This window comes from Ischnura elegans, chromosome 12, assembly GCF_921293095.1.
Source record: "Ischnura elegans chromosome 12, ioIscEleg1.1, whole genome shotgun sequence".
Lineage (NCBI taxonomy): Eukaryota > Metazoa > Arthropoda > Insecta > Odonata > Coenagrionidae > Ischnura > Ischnura elegans.
In genome coordinates this window covers 69,062,882-69,081,841 of record NC_060257.1, presented here as the reverse complement: position 1 = coordinate 69,081,841, position 18,960 = coordinate 69,062,882, and positions in this window count along the sequence as shown.

The following is an 18,960-nucleotide window of genomic DNA, read 5'->3' as shown; positions in this document are numbered from 1 at the left end:
CCAATAGGGACCAACCGTTAAGAACGAAAACCGATCGGAATAATTCCGTTTAGTGTCGAGGATATCACCCTGGCATGTTAATAGTCCGCTATCTGATTTAACATATGTAGGCATATGTTTTGTTACGATGTGAAATTTAAATAAACGAATACCTATAAAGTGTCATTGAGGAAAGTGTCAATGAATTACCTCTTCCTCCACGAGATAGTTACACTGATATGATTAATGCAATACTGCGTATCAATAGCGTAACTAAAAATATGCTTAGATGAGGAGGCCTGAGGTGGTGACCCCCACTTCCCAGGCAACGGGAAGTCCGGTAAAAAAAAATGAAATACGTGGAAATTATTTTACATCATTTTGGCACTTAGATTTTAACTTTAAGCAAATGCAGTTATTTATATCAAATCTAGATAATAGTTTTAAATATTTTTTTTACTTCTCTTAGGCTTTGGAGGGAGACCTATTCCCTCACTACCCCCATTTTTACGTCGCTGCTGCTGTTATCGCTTCAATACAAAGGTAGAGAATCAGGCGCTACCATTACTTTTTTAGCGTTTCACTGTACAACCACCCAACAATGCTGTAGTTGGGAAAGAATTTAGGCGGTACTCACCCAAATTTGCCAACAGCTGAACATGTATCATACATCCGCCGAAATTGAAATTTCAAACTCCAACTCTTATATTAGTTCCAAGTTCTGCCACGAGATAACTATGAACAAGTTAATAACCATTTCCGATTTTTCTTTCTGAAATCCGTTCAACAATAGGGTAGTTTCCTTCATCAAAGAAAACGAAAGGCATTGATTGCGATTCGTTACCCACAATTAGTGTATTCATAATATGCAAATTATTTGGTTTTAGAAATCCCAGTTTAGACGAATGGTATTGGTCAATTACCTCAGTTGAAAAAGGCCAGATTGGCGCCCATGCGATGCCACTCCACGTGACGTCACAGTGACCTAGATTCTATACGAGTAGATAGGAGGTTTACATCGTCGGTTATTAACAATGCATGAATGAGGCACCGAGCTCAGGGAAACATGTCTTAATAATCACCTATTAAAAATGCCTATGGTCGGAAAGTTTCCTTCGTTTGATAGGGTATTAATAATCTTTATTTAAGCCAAGCGCTACCTGCTAGCAGAGTACTCTACGTTACCACCATGCTTAGCAGCAAGCAGCCTGCATCGTAGCCGCGTTCATAGCCTCGCACCCACGTGGCCTCACACAGCAGCAGCCAGACGTCACACGAGCTTTTCCCAGCACTCATACTTAGTCATCGCGTTTTGGCGCGGATGAAATTTTTCACTTTTTCATATAATCGCGAAAAATAGATATCGTCATTTAAAAATCTACATGCGTGAAATAACTACTCTAGAAGTAGTAATCTTTCGATTTAGGCAATAAAAAATTAATAGGAAACCACCCTATTTACAGTAATGCTATTTTTTACGTATATAGAAATGTAGTTTAACCGGTACGCTTATAACGAGTTTGGATTTTAGGGATGTAAGCCGTACCGGCCCAACTACTGCATTGTTTACAACGAGATAATGCCTACATCTACATCCACGAGGCCCCGTGCAAGCCACTACCAGGGCGTTTGGCACGGGGTGATTCCACACCAGATATGCAGCACTCACCATAGTCTTAATCATAAAGTTGCTCGCTTTTCCGACACAAGCACAGAGCCAAGGACAACGACACGCGGCCAAGGCAGAAACAAGGAGACGGCTTCGGACACGAACATGCTACCATGCAAAGATTAGTTAGCGAAGAAAACACTGGGGAGGTATTCCGCCAAATTAATGCACCCCATCATATGGAAACCTTACCTTCTCGTTTCCACATTTATCGAAAGAAATATTTAAAGTATAATAAGAATAAAAGGGATGCTTCTGGGGATCGGGTTGATGTGGTGGCTAGAGTGTTGGCTTCCCACCCCGTGGCCTCGGGTTCAAATCCCGGCGGTGGCAGAGAATTTTCAGAGATTGCCCGATCCCTACTTGAATGTTGTGTGGAGGACATTTCAAGGACAACACTCCGTCCGTCGGACGGGACATAAGCCGTGGTCCCCTTGGCGCCTTTTGTTAAGAGTAGGCTAATGCGGACGCCGGGTTTCTCTCCACCCTTCCTTACCTACCCTTCTCTCGTGGCGCAATTGGCTTAAGCTGTCGGTCGCCTCCTTCTGATACCACACCACCAGGATGCTTATTCATTGTCACTTGATAGAATGCTGATCGGGTTGAACAGTTGACCGCAAAACTTATTTTTTTGGCAAAGTGGTTCGAGTATGGAATTGGAAGGGACAAGAAATAAAAACTACCTCTCGCGATCCGACTCTGGTCGATTCGAAAAAATATATTTTTTTTAACTCACCAACGCTCAATAAGCGATCATACTCGACCTCGGAATTTACCGTGGACTGAACCAAATTCACTGAATTGGAAAACGCTTACTGCGGGAGCATCATGGGAAAATAAATATATATTTTTCTTCACACTCATTCCATGAAGTCCAACAATTTTTTAGATTGATAAAATACCGAGTTGGAATTCAATAGGAAAAACTCGCAGTTCAAAATTATCAGTTATCTGGTACGCGCGGAATTCGAGGGTTATTTAGTTTCCAAAACCTTAAAAACCACAGGACTCCGATTTAAAAAGAGTTGCAAGAGTAGGCATGGTGATAACGTTTCACAAAAATTTATAATAATTTGCTCCCAACATAAAATTGACGAGAGAAAACTGGAGATTGTCTGACAGCCCCTAGCCAAGAGCAACATGTTGTTTAAATTTGCATCAAAATCGTTCTTCTAAATAAAAAAATCACTCCATCTCATGCTGATGAATTTATTTACGAAGATGGGTACCTCATCATTCGTTTCGTGATTTTCGATAAAGACCTTTTCATTACTTTTCATGTTTAGGAACTAAATCTTTCCTACCCAGCTTACGGAGTCCCTGGAGAAAGGTAGAATAAATCTTTTCCTTTTTTACCAATCGTATGCCCATTTTATACTTTAAAAGATATATATTAACCGGATTTTACAGTAATTAGCAACAGAATGGCACCACCTGTGTTTCCGCAATCTACTTATGCCAAATGTATAAATAACAGAAACTCATTACTTAGATGAAATATTTTTCAAGGTAAAACGATTTTCTTGACCGCAGTTCGAATAACGGCCAAGGCAAATGACAAAATTCATATTACTACGGTAGATGGGGAGAAATGTAAAAACTTTAAAAAATAGCAGCCCTAATGTTATGAACAACATAAACATTTCGCTTCTAGAGATTATCTGTGCCTTCATATAAAATTTTAGGTATCCATTTACGTACTTCTACGTATCACACGAGCACGTCTTGCAGCATAAAGTTAAGCATCGACATCAGTCACTAATAAATGGGAGTATTGTACAACGGATACTGGTACTCAAGTATTACACAGGAATCCACGAGAATGTCTCTTTATTTCATCAAGCGCTGCTATTTCTCTAGTCTACGAGAAAGGCATGGGGACATTTTCTTTTTTCCACAGGAAAAATCACTATACATCACTGGTAGCGATAGCATACACAATAGGGTATGGAAAATTGGACGGTAACGATGTGTTCCCGAAGAATAATGCATATCAATTAATAAATAAAAGCAACATGGAAAGACTTTATAAAACATGCCTAAAGAACTGATATTTTAACCTCGTGTACGCCTACGAGTAATTAATTTGCTATCATATATCCCACAACATTCATCACTGTTGCGAAAGTGTTCACAATGGAACAACCGCTTTCTCCGGTGATACTTTTCCATCAGATATCGCTCAATTGCAGACTCGGATATTGATTTCGTGACTAAAATCGCTCAATGAACAAAAAACTTATCTCGCATCACTGCTTGGCACCTCATCCGACGAGAGACATTTCCGTGATCCGCATTATTACGTCATTTGTCATGTCTACGTCAAAAGGCGGCAATCGCAGCGGCGTTGATGGCGACAAATGAGTAATTAGGCAACGCTGTACGGACGAAAGAAAAACAAAAATGATGTCACTGGCGACTGCCATGCATCGTGTAAATCCGCTACCGCACAGTAAAATTCTCTGCTTAAAATTCTAAATGGAAACTGCAATTCATTGCATGACTTTGGTAGGTGGAAGAGATCTATAGATAACCTACACAGAAAATCATCCTCACTCCACCATTCTCTCACACGCTTAACACAAAAACCCGCCTCCCGCTATAGATGAGTTGGTGACGTCATGAGAGTGCCAGTTTATCAACTTGACCGGGAAGAGCCACTCAGTGAGTTAAGGAATCATTTACAAGGAACAACAACGAATCACATGAGAAACGAGGTGTGGTTCAGGAGCTCTAACCCACCTATTTAGTAGGAGTGAATGACATCATTTGGTTATCTTCCAAAGAGTTAGAGCTAAGTACTTGATATTCGTCACGTATAACAGGAGATGTAGACGATAAACCGAAAAAAACGGAAAAATATGGAACCCGTAAATTTTTCATCCATATCACAATTGGCGATGGCAAAAAAAAATTCTATTTTTCTCATGTCAGAAAACCTAAGAATTGACGTCTTGGTTAACGAAATTTAGACTTTTTTTAACTCGAAGTTTTTAACATTGAATGAATAACCCATAAGGCAAGTTCAAAATTTAGGTTTTACTCATTTTACACCCACATTGTGGAATCAAATGGTCAAAATGTAAAATTTTGCTTACACTTAACAAAACATACGACCTTTCCCCCTAAGTATGTCAATTATCATGAATATTTCTCGAGGCGAAGTTACTAAAATTAGAGGTCAAAAATGACACAGGACCTGAGGGAATGTCTGTATAAATTCTAGGTGAAATACCGAGATCAAATCATTTCAAAACCCACATTTTCTCTTTTCATCATTTTTAGGTGAACCGCTGGTTGACTAACACCACCCGCTACACGTCTATTGAGTCGAAGATATGTAGAAATAGTTAATCCTTTTCTTTCACTGAGGGAGGGCATAATGTAGCAACCTAACGAAATAAAGTTACAGCGCATTTGCGACTTCATACGGTTTTAAATATTGCGTGGATCACTGCAGCGGCATAAAGTTCATCTGTTTGATATAATCCGCTGATTATAGCAAACCCTTTTAAGTTAACACAAAATTGAGCATCATCAATATTTTAGAAATATTTATAAAATAAAAAATTGAAGCCAATTTGGCCGATATTCCTTCCATCCTAATTCGCAATCTCCTCAACCATGTTCACCATGCAATACGAGAGTCTATAAAGCGTTAATTACGCTCCAAAATTGGTGATAAATGCCTATTATAATAATAGTGATAATAAATTTATTCCAACCATAATTTTAGACAATTAGAAAGTATTACAGGTATTTTATTGGAATATAGGTGCCCCATTGTGAAAAAAGTATGCTCACCATTTTGTCAACAGAACCTTCAAAATAATCCGAGACATAAATACGATAAATCCGGCGCAGAAAGACATAATCCGAGAACTAAATAAATTACAAATGAAACCGTAAAATTTGCATTACACTGATACAGGAGGGCAGACAGTATAACACAGGTTTGACGTGAAATTTAGCAGTGATTCGCTAGAGATTCCGGTGCAACGTCCAGGCTTAAGTTGCTTGAGCAATAAATGAACAATAAATGCCATTCAAGAGCGCTATATGTTCAAATTCGGCAGAAACTATATAATTAGAGAATTATTTTGCAAAAAAAACTAGGAACGGGATTTGTTCCCGGCCTATGAAGGGCTTCTAAAAATGCTAGGTGAAATACGATAGTTAAAATCTTTCCAAAACGCCCTTCTCTTTTATCATTATCTTTAGGTAAACCGCTGGTGTCAAACACGACCCGCAACACGTCTATTGAGTCGAAGATATGAAGAAGCAGATTAACCTTTATTCACAGGGCGAGGGCATAATGAAGCAACCTTTTGCAACTGATAGGAGAAAATTAAAGTAAACGTGATCTGATACAGTTTTAAATATTGTGTGGATTGCAGCAGCGGCATAAAGTTCACCTCATTGATATAATCCGCTGATTATAGCAAATCATCTTAAGTTAACGCAGCACTGAGTTACATCATATTTTTAAAAATATTTATGAAATAAAAATTGCAACCAGATCGGATGAAAGCTGTTGGTCATTATAACGAGACATGCTCTCTTAACCTCTTCATACATCATTTCCCATTCACTGGGTAATACCTCACTGTTTTTCTTTAATCTTTTTACTCTTTCTCTCGTGATTTTCGAAATTCCGTGCGTGCTTTGCACTAGGAGGGGAAAATTGCATAAACTGATCGTTTTTTGAAAAAGGGTCTCCCTTTTTTTTTGTCATTCGTTTTCATTGAAAGGCAAACTTTAACAACAATTAATATTTTTCCTCCCTTTTTTCATGGCGAAAAATTGAGCAGCAATAACCTCCACGGTTACACGCGGTTGCTATTTTGTCCAGAAATGAGTTTGGCCCAAATGCTTTCCCGTCGACATTGTTTTTTTTTTTTTCTTTTTTTATAACCTTTTAATTTCGGCCAATCTGCGTCGCTGCAACTCGTCCAGGCGGGAAAGAGAACAGAGGGGATTATGGGCCTTCGATCGTGACCGGTAATGCCTATGCCAGCATCGGAATGCTGTTTTTAAAAATGCGCTAAACGTGTTGCCCTGTGCGCGACTCCTATTGTGTCCATGCTGGGATTACGCCTGTTTTCCACTTTAATTTTTTTTCAAAACAAAAAGGTTAAAAACAATAAAAAAGAAAGATAAAACAATGCCGGTTATGCTCGGTCATGTGTGATAACGGTGCCATCGTTGGGGATTAATAAATTGCTCATGCGATTCTCATTGAACCGGATCGCGTAAAATAAAAAGGTTGGTAATTAGTAAACCCCGAGCCCGCATAATGTCGGTCGCAATTTTGTAAGGCCGTTCACGGAGTTGGTTTTTAATAGAGCGTAAAGTGGTACAGCGAAGCGGTTTTTGACATCTGTACCTGGTCACTTTATTATTTTGTCCCCATATTAATTACCCTCTCTGACACACATTTTTGGAAATCTATATCGCTCAAAAATGGCTAGAAATCTATATGATCGAAAAAATAATATTTCTGTACAAGTATTCCATACGATGCACACTTGGACGTGGGCCGTAGGGTCAAAAGTTCGAATCCAGGGAAATTCTTTGGAAACATGCAATTGCGTGTAATATTTCGAAGCCTGCCGCGTGAACGGCGGTGAAATATACATGAATTGCCATAAGAAAAATAATTCCCCCGGACCGGGAATGGAACCACGGACCTTTGACCCGAATTCTGTACAATTGCCATGGATAGCGTAGTGGTTTTCGCGGTGGCCTGGAAAGCCAAATGTCCGTGGTTCGATTCCCGTTCCAAGGGAATTTTTTCTCATTGCAACTCAATTATATGAATAATACGAGTAAGTATCGAACGAATTCGAAAACGAAAGTTCTAACCCATTTTTTCGGAACGCCAGCACGAAGAACATACTCAATAATGTTTTAAAATTCAAATTTAGAACGTATAAAATCGTATCCGGCTCGATTTTGTGGAAGTTCTTTATATCCATGATAAAAAGAAGAACACAATGGTAATTTCCACACTTTTAATGTCACAACTCAACAACCGACCATGGTTTCAATACGTGTCACACCTTGAAAATGACACTTACGTGTTGAAACCGTGGTCGGTTGCTGAGTTGTGACATTAAAAGTGTGGAAATTACCATTGTGTTCTTCTTTTTATCATGGATTCAAATTTAGAGTTGATAAATTCTTAAACCTCCTGTTTATATTATGACAGCAAATTAGTATATGAGGCCCATACAGCACCCTCTCAGAAATTATTCTATCTAATTCTTCCGCAAGCGGAGATAATTGTCGAGTACGTTTTAAAACTAAATTTATAAATATTCTGATATGATAACTGCATTAGGTGATGAGATACGGCATTACTGGGGATGAACGAATTACTGGCGATTCTCATAGAAAAAAACTCCGAAAAAATAGAAGCATAAGTACTAATTACAATACACGGGTCCAGATAATCTCGGTAACGCATGATAAAGCCATTGTCAGTGTTGGGTTTTAATAGATCGTTGAAGCGAAGCAGTTTTTGATATTCATAACTGGTCATTTTATTATTAATTGGTGCCATCTGGTCATTCAATTATTAATTAAGACTCCCTCAACACATATTTCTGGAAATCTATACATAAATTAGTTCTTCATTAGAGTTCGTATGTGGCCAACTATATAGAGGGAAAAGTCACAGTTCCGAATCTGGTTTATATCACCAATCTCTTCCTTCATTCCAGCTATTTTGTGATAAGAAAGCAAACATGAGGTACAAATTGAAATATTACTGAAAATGAAATACTTTCTGAGTACTTTTTGAAGTCGATTTATAAAAAAACTGTTTCGTCTTTTTAAATAGAATTTACATTGGAAATATGCATAATAGTTCATATGATGGAAGAACATAAAGGCCGTTTTCGGATACAGCATTGAAATATAGAGGATCCAGTCATCAACAACGAAAAACAAACTGACAAAGATTTTATTAGTTAAATACGAATAATGTGAATTTCAACGGAGACCGAGAGGTTTTACTGCGAGAAGTTAGTTGTGAATAATGGAGACGTTCTATGTTGTAAACCAAAAAAACTTAAAAAATAATTATTTATGCTCGTTACTCTCACATGCAATATTACATTACAAAAATTTTATCAACAAACCTTTCCAGATTCGGATTCGGGGGGTCCCGAAAACATAAAGAGAAAGATAAAACAAAAAAATAACCACTAGCCCAAAACTTTCCCAGCAAGGCCCTTTTTTGGCTAGATTACCTAAAATCCAATTCAATGGGGCATCCAATCGAGTATGAAGAATGGTTTACTCGGATTCATGAGCATGAAACACATCTCTGTGATATGTATTAGAATACGAAACTTCCATAACGGGAGCGAAAATACGCTACGTATTAAATTCACATCCGCCATATGATCCACTACAAATTTGCGGGCAATAGCTTTTAAATTTAAGACACAGAAAAAAGTCGATAAGGGTATTCTTTACATACCCTGAATACTCCAGCATGATGGTGCAATTTTTAAACGAGTGGTACGTCATCAAAAAATGCCCATCTACTGCGAGCGTTAAGACCGAATAGGGATATTAATGCCATACAGAAAAGTCGATGTAGAACGAGGAAAAGCCCCCGAGAGTATGAAACGCTCCAACTCACTAATTTCATGGTCATTACGAGGCATCGCATTAAGCGGATGAAAACAAAAGACGAATTAAAGACAAAAAAAAGATGGCGCCGAAGCGTCGCGGAAGAGAGATCTCTGACGTGGGCGGGTCCACGGGGGAGTTTTGGTTGGCTGAGATGGCGAGAAAGGGGGTGGAGGGGGGTCAGAGTGACTGAAGCGCAGAGAAGCCTTGGAGAAAAGCCTTTTTTGAGGACGGGCGAGAGAAAAGGACTACTATAGGAGATTAGCCGACGCTAATGGCTCGAAATAATCAATGGCAAACTAAGTAGGTTTCCAGCGGGTGACTTTAGAGGGAGGAAGAAGAGAATGAAATGCGGTTACCAGGGAAACGGGTAAACATCACCATGAAAAGGAAAATAAAGACCAGGATGAGTAGGCCAAGAAGTGGGAACTATTGATGATGATTATTTTACAGGCATTGAATCGGGAGAGCGTGGTAATCCAGTGCGTAGAGCGCTAGCCTTCCGACGAAACGGTCCGGGTTCGAACTCAAGAAGAAGCCAACCTACAGGACAAGCAAAAATCATCCATTTTGAAACCCCTCTACTATGAATGCAGGAAAATTCACAAGCTTTGACTTAGTCAAGGAGTGCACTTTATCCTCACCGATCCAAGCCAGCCTTCAGATTAAACCACTAAGTTGAATGATTCATTGAACTTCAGAGTAAATACTGAGCTGCTGAGTCACGAGATTGCTAACCTCCATCACTGCTTTGAAGCTACCTTGATTGGATGATGACTAGTATTATAATGAACAAATTGCAACGAAATTGAAACATTTATGAATTAGTCTGCAATGCATCACTAGAACTGATAAGCTTTTCTCATACCTTAAAAGGTATCCTGCATATCGTATGAAAAAAAATATGAAGGTAGGGAGCCGCTTAATACTGGTATGCTAAGTTCAAGGCATAGATTGCTTGAGCAATTTAGAGCACACGTCTTCCAGAGAACGTTAAACCTAATCCTTGGAACGCATCATCTTTCAAGGTGAGACAGAAACGATAACACAAGAAAGATATTTTAGCTAATGGGCAGTTATAGGAATCCGTTCATCTCCCAGAAAATAGAGAACTTATCTAATTTCTAGGCAGAGCTTAGTCAAATCTCTCACTCTATCCATATGTTTTTTTTAATCTTCGGCTAATGCCATGAAACCTCCCGATCAACACCTATCGAGGCTTCCTGCTAGGAAATATTTAAATGTAGATGACAAGTTATTAAAATTTCTAAGATTCCACATATGGTTATTGCCCTGTGAACTAACATCTTATCTGAGGAAACACTCGTTTCAGGTAGTCCTCCTCAGAAGGGACGTTAGCATGAAAATTTTAAAACCAGCTCAACCTGTCCCTTTTCCAACACTGAATTTCCTATTTTATCTTGGTGTAAAGCCAGTTCCAAATATCTATCTCTGAATCCTTTCGTTCTTCCCCTTTCGCGTCCAACCTACAACCTTCCCATCACAGATGAGAACATATGGAATAGATTATGGGCATAGACGTCAATATTTCCTCACATCTTCAGGTAGCTCCTGAGCAACTCATAAAATTAATCGCTGTATACGGTATTACGAATTACAGCATGTTTTTCATCCTCTACTCCTTGATTTTCCTGTTTCATGGAAATTTTAATTTGTTGTATCTTATCGCTTTTTATTATTATTTGACAACAATTCCTTCGCTCATTTTTGGTGGACGACAGTTTCGGGCGCGTTCCAGCTCACGTCTTCGGGTCGAAAAAACTTCTTGGGTCGGACTTGTGGCCCTCCCCTTAGCGCGGCGCAAAAGCAAATGGCGCGTCAGACACAACCAGAAGTAGCTCCATAGGCTTTGAAAGCATGAGATGCACCTACGTGCTAACTTTGTTTGCAATCGGTGCAGCCGTATGGAAATGCATAGCGGACCGACAAACAGACATTCTCTCTTATAACCGAGGGACGTTTTTTTTTCAAACTCCGATGGCCTATGAACAAAAGAGGAAATTATTAATTAAAAATTATTTCATTGGTAAATTTTAAGCAAACTTGTGGTGTCTTTCCGACATAATCGCCTCGGCGATTGAGGAATTGGTCAAGCCTGTGGTCAAGTTTTACAACACCTTCTTCATAACATGTTGTCGCCAATGACTTCCAATGAATTTTGCCTTTGTCCTGATGCTCGTCGCCCGTTTGAAAGCACTTCCCTCCAAGCCACATCTTTATTTCAGCGTAAAGAAGGAAGTAAAATGGCACTAGGTCGACATTGCACGGTGGGTAATCGAAAATGTCCCATTGAAATTGCTCGAGGAAAAGTTGGGCTGCATCAGCGCTGAGGTGACAGTCGTTGTCATGGATCAGAGCACTTCCAGAAGTCAGCATGTCTCATCTTTTGTTTTGAATGGGAATGGACGTAGTGTTTCACACTTTTTCAAACTCTAGCCACAGTGCATTTTTTTAAATCTCTTTTATCTGCATAAAGGACAAGACATGTCAATGCTGCAGCCATTCGGCGAGTTCTCTGACTGTCTCTCCGCAGTGCATACTTGGCGGGAGAATCAATTGAGGCAGGGAAGTTAATGAGATTACTACTAACCTTAAACTAATAATTTACGGTCAGAAATGACTTGAGCGTGTGGTGCGGAGGACGCGAAGTTGCCCTATCCGCGCAGTACCCTCCTGTCGCTTGTGCGATGTTTTTGCTGAGCTATCGGAGGTTGAAAAACAAACGGCCTCGTACATAGATGGCGTGCATACGCCAATGATATGGATTTAGGCAGTGGACTTGAGAGCATTAGCAGGAGTAAGGGGAGGGCCACAATCGGACGGGGGTGGGTCAGGGAAGTTTTGTCGTTTGTTAAACCGAGTGATTGATTGCCCCGGAGCCCCGCTAATCGCCGATTACCGCTTTCACACCCCCCACACAATGTTCCGTTCACCCTTTCAACCATCTCCCTTTCCATGGTATCACTCCTCGTCCAAAAAGCTGTTTATTTCACCGTCTTAAAGGAACGTGTTCCGGTTCATCTCGCAATTGGGGGGGGGGGGGAAATGTCAGGTGTAAAAAAATTTCAAAAAATATATTGGAGTTTTCTTTTCATACATAAGTGGTGTGCTTTCGATCACTTATATGGGCTAAGAATTGGGAAAGTGATGAAAATACATGCTTACATTTCTAGCAATTTCAGAATGAAAAATATTAAGTGCGAGTAAACGACCGAATGTACTGCTAATCGTTGATAATAATCAGTTCATATTTTTTACCATGCCACCGAAAGCAGCACTTATTGGTCTTTTACTACGGCGCTTAGTGAATATTTCAACAATTACATGTACACCAACCACCACTCACAAAATATGGGGAACCTCCCCTGTCGGGACTCGAACCTGCGACCTCTTGCTAGGCACGCTTGGACTCTACCTCGCCGCCATCGAAACCAGCAGATATCTTACGAAATATATTATCTTTGCAAGTTATGGCTAACGAAATTTGTTAAACCTCAAACATACGAGCAAAAATAGGAGGTATAAATGCTAGATCCATTTCCTTCTCTCGCACCCTCTGAAAAATACCCCAACAAACACCTTTTACCCTCTCATCCGTCTTCCTATCCACAGCGCTCCTCCTTCTCCAAAAAGCTATTTATTCCACACCCTAAAAAGCAAAGTTCTCCGGTCCATCTCGGAAATTGGGGACAAAAACGATTGACCGAGGTTCGGGTGTTTTTTTTTTCCTTTAAGTGATGTCACTTCGATTACATGTGCGTACTACCCCGTAAGCTATCTCAATAGGCGTATGGTGGGAGGTGTTTGGACTGCATGTGAATGAAGTCAACTTTTTCGGGAGAAATATTGTACAACAACTGAGTGATGAGATACACAAAGATGTCGTCCGTCCACTTATTTTAATTTCATAACTCGACAACACTTGTTTCGACTGGTTAGTTTATGATGATGATGTTACGATATCTACCTGTTAGGGATGAGCGAGTACTCAAAAATCCGAGTCGAGTAGTTGGTACTCAACTCGAGTGATTCGAGTAGCATTACGAATACCGAGTCGAGTAGTTAGGGTTACAGAGCTGTCGAGGCCAGTAAGTTCAGAAATCCGCCGACAGGAAGCGGCATTATTACAATGATGCAAATGCTTTTACTGAGGGCTGTTTCTGGCAGCTCGGATACATATAGGTATATTAATTAAAATGACCACATATTACTAGAGGTTAATTCATTTCAATAGTAATTATGAAAATTTTCATGACACTTTAATTTGCATTCATCTCCTAATACTGACAAAATTACCATCAACATTCCTCATTATCTTTTCGTTTTTACACCAAGCTAAGCATTAAGTAAAGAATATTTACAAAGAGAATAAGTTGTGGCATATAAATGTATGATATTGCCAGATCCAGAAATGATTAAACTCGATTCGATACTCACGAATAGTTTTCAACTCGACTCGATACTGAACTCGAGATCGCAAAACACTACTCGAACATCCCTACGTTTTGTATATTTTCAGAACTGCATACGTTTAACCGTGAGAGAATATAAAATTTGTAAATGCGTTTTGTGAATGATTTCACTGCCAGAGTTCGACCCAGCAATGACTAAGCCTAGACCAAATATGATATCCTCCATAGTTGAGGGAAACGAAATTCCTACCTACTTCTACTTTCATTCAACGCAGCAGTCAACACTAAAATGAATTAAATTAGCGCTACTTTCTTGTTTTAATTTTCCTGTTGGACAAGGAAATACAGTGCGGCTCTAAGATGATGTCCTTCTAATTGCTCTGTTTTAAATTTCTCAAGGAACCGAAGTCTATCACTTAGCCTCCAAATCTCTAGCGGTTCCCAATTAAATTCGAGTAAGGGCAGTGTAATAGGGCGGATCAGAAAAATCGTTTTTTTTCAAACCCATCTGGCCCAATGAAAAAAGTTGTAGGGCTGATCAAAAATATGGCCTAAAAATTTTTAAACCTCTAGGTAAACCGCCTGACCCTCGCTCAAATGCCATTTACTGCACTTTTCTCCTAATAAAACGGGGGTGGGGTCATCGCCACGTAAAAATCAATTATTATGAATTTTTTTTTCCAAAATACACCGCTAATATAGATTCAGAAGGGTTCAGTTTCGACAATGCAGCTTTTTTCTATTTATCATAAAGCAAAAACGCAAAATATGTTTATTGATATCAATCAGGTTACACTCATCACAATGCAGGAGTAATCGAAAAAAAACTTTTCTCCAAAGAAATTATTTCCTGTTTTAAAATATAAAAGAAGCTTAAATATATTTGTTGTCAACAAGATATTGCTGCTGTAGACAAGAACAATTTGTCTATAGAAGCAATAAGATGGCAGGTGCATTTTTTTTGGCAGACCATTAATTACGTCGGAGCTAGCGAACGGAAAACCCCCGCACTGATTCAAGCACGTATTCATTTGTTTCCTCAAGGGGTGTCTTGCTTCCTCGTTTTCTTTTATTTTCAAGGCGGCGAATGCTTTTGAAACCGTGCTTATTTCTCAGAAAATCACATTCTTCACCAGAAGGAGTGCAAGCGAGGGAGATAAGCGTGGTGTAATTTCTGTGGAAACGAGGGGAACAGTATGCCATCAAGGTCGTAAGGCGTGCGCGCAGAATGTGTTTGCTCGAGTAGCTTCTTCAGGAGACGTAGGCAGGCTATAAAGAGCGGCGCGAAATCTGGAACGGGGTTAAGAGAGCGATGGCGGGAAATGCTGAAAAGACTCACTGCCGTAAGTGTCGCGCGTCGGTATTAATAATTCAAGGGACCCTAGCTACACACCCCTCCGGCCTCTCCGGGCATCGATCTGACGGTCGTTCTTCCACTGGAAATGAGTCACTTCGGCACACGCGTGCTTTTCCTTCCCTTCCCTAACCTCAGTGCATAGATTACCCTGCCGACGCGTAGCACAACCTAGGGCAGGGGTCTCCAATTTACTAGGCCACGAGGGCCACATTCCAAGTTCCGAATCGCCTCGCGGGCCGGATAGCTAATTTGCCAATGACTGAAGTATTAGATACCAACGTCTACTGAAGTATCCGGTGGCGTATTTCCTATTTACGAACAGTTGAAGGCGACTTTGACGTGCAGTACTACGCTGCAATGTTCCTACCGGTGTCTCACGGAGTTACACGAGCGAGAATCGCGCGCTACTTGAAACGAGTGCGCGGGCCGGATGAAAGCCCTCCGCGGGTCGGTTCCGGCCCGCGGGCCGTATTTTGGAGACCCCTGATCTAGGGCATAGTTGTACAACCACAGTCTTCCTTCCCTAACCTCCATGCATAGATAACCCTACCGACGATCAGCACGATCAAGGGCAGGGGTCTCCAAACCTTTCAATGTAAGGGCCACATTATATGTTTCCCACATTTATGCCGGACGAAGGAATGAACAAGAAAAAAATCAGTTCCAGGTATTTATTTTCCTCAAAATTTAGAGTATAACTATGGAAAAAAAAATTTTAATCTTGTTGGAAAAAATCAGGGTAAACTAAATAGAATCCTGCCTTTATATTTAAGAAACCAAATTAGTGTGACGAATGATACTGTCGTTTTGACCACGAATTTCATCAAAATCAGGTTCCAGAGTAGATGAGCCAATTGCATGCAAACATGAAGGGATTTTTTTGGCGGTACGCATCAAAATCTTCTAATTTATCGTATTCCAGACCTATCCTCTCATCGGAATAGATTTTCACACAATAATATACAAAGGGGTTTATATTGAATTCAATTTAAAATCACGCATAAAATCGGCCTTAAAGAATGAATACTTGGAACATGCCACAACCGTTGAGCCTTTGTTGCGAACAGCAAACAAAATAATTATGCCAGAATTTTCTTTCCCAAGAAATGAGTAACTTTGGCAACGCGATCTTCGTCCTCCCATCCTCAAATATTACTTTCTCCTTATAAATTATTGCTTCAACTATCTGATATTTCTTATAACGAAAAAAGTTTCAAAACACATGTTTACAGAAAACAAATGAGTAATGCTATTTGAAGGATGTAATGAGCCACCACCTATCAAGTCAATTATTGGGGTATGTCAAGACAAAAATTGATTTAATTATACTATTGTAAAGATATAATTCTAAAAAAAAGGTGGATGTGACGCCGTTATATTGTATTGAAAAAATATTTTTGATTTAATTTTAATCAATCTGTTGTGATAGAAACCTTAAAAAGCTAATTAAGTCAGTTGCCACGCGTTATGCATATTTTGAAACCATAGGTACATAAATTTCAAAATATTTTCATAAGATTATGCGTCTCCTTCACAGACACAAAACATTTTCAACAGCAATTTTAGAAACAAGGTAATCAACGAAATAATAGATCCCAACCAGTGGTCATAACCCTGTTATCATATTAATGATTTTTTCCTATGTTACATCTTCATTTTACGAAGATAATACGTCAACTCCCAAGATTAAACCGTGGAGGACTTTCGAGGCATAGTACATGAATAGCCGCTCCACAAGAATAATCCGCGTATTTCCGTGCAACAATATAATTCGCATCTGTGAGATCAAAGGGCTAGAAGCCTTATTCCAAAGAAATGGCTTCTCTGAGCTGGAGAATACTACAATGTGTAATACCTTTCGAGCGCAATCAGTGGAAAACTCCACCAGAGTGCTCAGAGCAGATAAGGCCAGTTAGTATGCGAAATGCTCTCTAGGATTCCAGGTTCTCAAACTACTCTCGTTAAAGATCTAAATAATCGCTAAAGATCTCTTTGAAATAATCCATATAATACTGCAAATTGGATAAAAATAATGAGATTGAAAATATATCAAGTAAAGAGGTCTATCGCATAAGGGATAAGAGAACACCGTTGAATTCGATCCACAGTCCCAAAATCTGGCAAATATGTATTATATCTATTTCCCATGTCCAGCATATCGTTGGTATCATCAGGCGATGATATTCATCCCTGACAAAGGTATGCTAGACATTGGTATGGTATGGTATTTGGAGGAGGCGACCGACAGCTGAGGTCATTTGCGCCATGAGGGAAGGGTGTGGAAGGAAGGGTGGAGAGAAACCCGGCGTCGGCGTTAGCCTGCTCTTAACGAAAGGCGCCAAGAAGACCACGGCTTAACGTCCCATCCGACGGACGGAGTGTTGCGCTTGAAATGTCCTCCACACAACATTCAAGCAGGGATCAGGCAGTCTGAAAATTCTCTGCCACTGCCGGGATTTGAACCCGAGCCCGCAGGGTGGGAAGCTAACACTCTAGCCACCACACCAACCCGATCCCCTGCTTGACATTGACACACGCCTTTAGACACACTATTCCAGCATCGAAATCATAAAAAGCTTTATGACCTCTGAAAGGAAAAGCTTTAAAGAAAATACTGAGGTAAAATATTCAAGTTCGAAATACAAGCAAATGTTTCCAAAAGTCATCTCCTTTCGCACTGAAAATTTCGTTATGATATATAATGTAATTTTTATAGAGTAAATCGTTGAAAAAAAGAATCCAACCAGACGAAAGAGGGTAATGTGTACTCTTTGAGCACCGTTTATAAGGATTTGCTGATTTGTATAGGTCATATAAGTTAAGATTACAAGAACAATTAAAACAAGCCTTCAAAAATCCCCGACTTATTATGCAATATATTCAGAAAACATCAGCTCAAAATATTTCATTCCCGATATGATGCAGTCATTTTTGGTTCATCGTGGAAAAAAGACTGAATAAAACTTTTAAAAATCTTATATAACAATCACAAAAACCGATTCGTTGGAGTGGCGAGTGAAATGATAAGAAGAGGATTGCTTTGCTTTTTAAATAAACTAAGAACCAGTTTAATATATGAAATTAGGAAGAGAGGTTGATATCATTTCACTTTATAAACTTCCTTTTTGTTTGTTTGTGAGTATGCATACGGACTCTTGCTTGAAAATAAATGGGATAAAAATGAACTGTTTTGATTATTTAGTGTCTGATTAGTAAAAGGGATATCAAAGAGAGAAAAACCGCATAAGCCATTTCTAATTTATTCTCTCTGCGAATCAAAACCAGCTGAAAATCCAATCACAAACGTTTCGGAACATCTACCAGGATGTGATTTTTTCTTTAACATCTATGCCTTTCCTGCTTTTCAAAGCATGAAATAATCTTGTACAAGAGGTATTTTCAAAGTTAATATCGAAAAATTAATTTTTGATCAAAAGGATCAGGCAAGGAGATAAAAGGGGTAAAGGCCCATTTCTCCGCTTTTCTGAAGTAAATAGGCAAGCATGGATTTCTCAAATGCCAACTGAACTCGCCGGGTAAGATAAATGCACTGATTGGGTTCGGACGGGATCTTTGTAAAATGTTAACAGGGGGAGAGTATGAGGAGGGGATTGGAAGGGGATATAGATGATTTCCAAGAAGAGATTAGCAGAAGTGGCCCCTTCTGACTCCAGACGGCGCGTAACTGGAAGAGGAAGGGGACTTTGGGAGAAAATGATGGTAAGAGAAGGGTTTTATATGATATTGCTATGCATCGAACGCAGTGCGCCATTGTGTACCCCTGCCATCAGTGCCACAGTATCTGTGTAAAGTACCACAAGGATCTGTGCTTGATCCTATAAAGATTTTAGATAGTACAAATGGGGTATTTTTTCAAT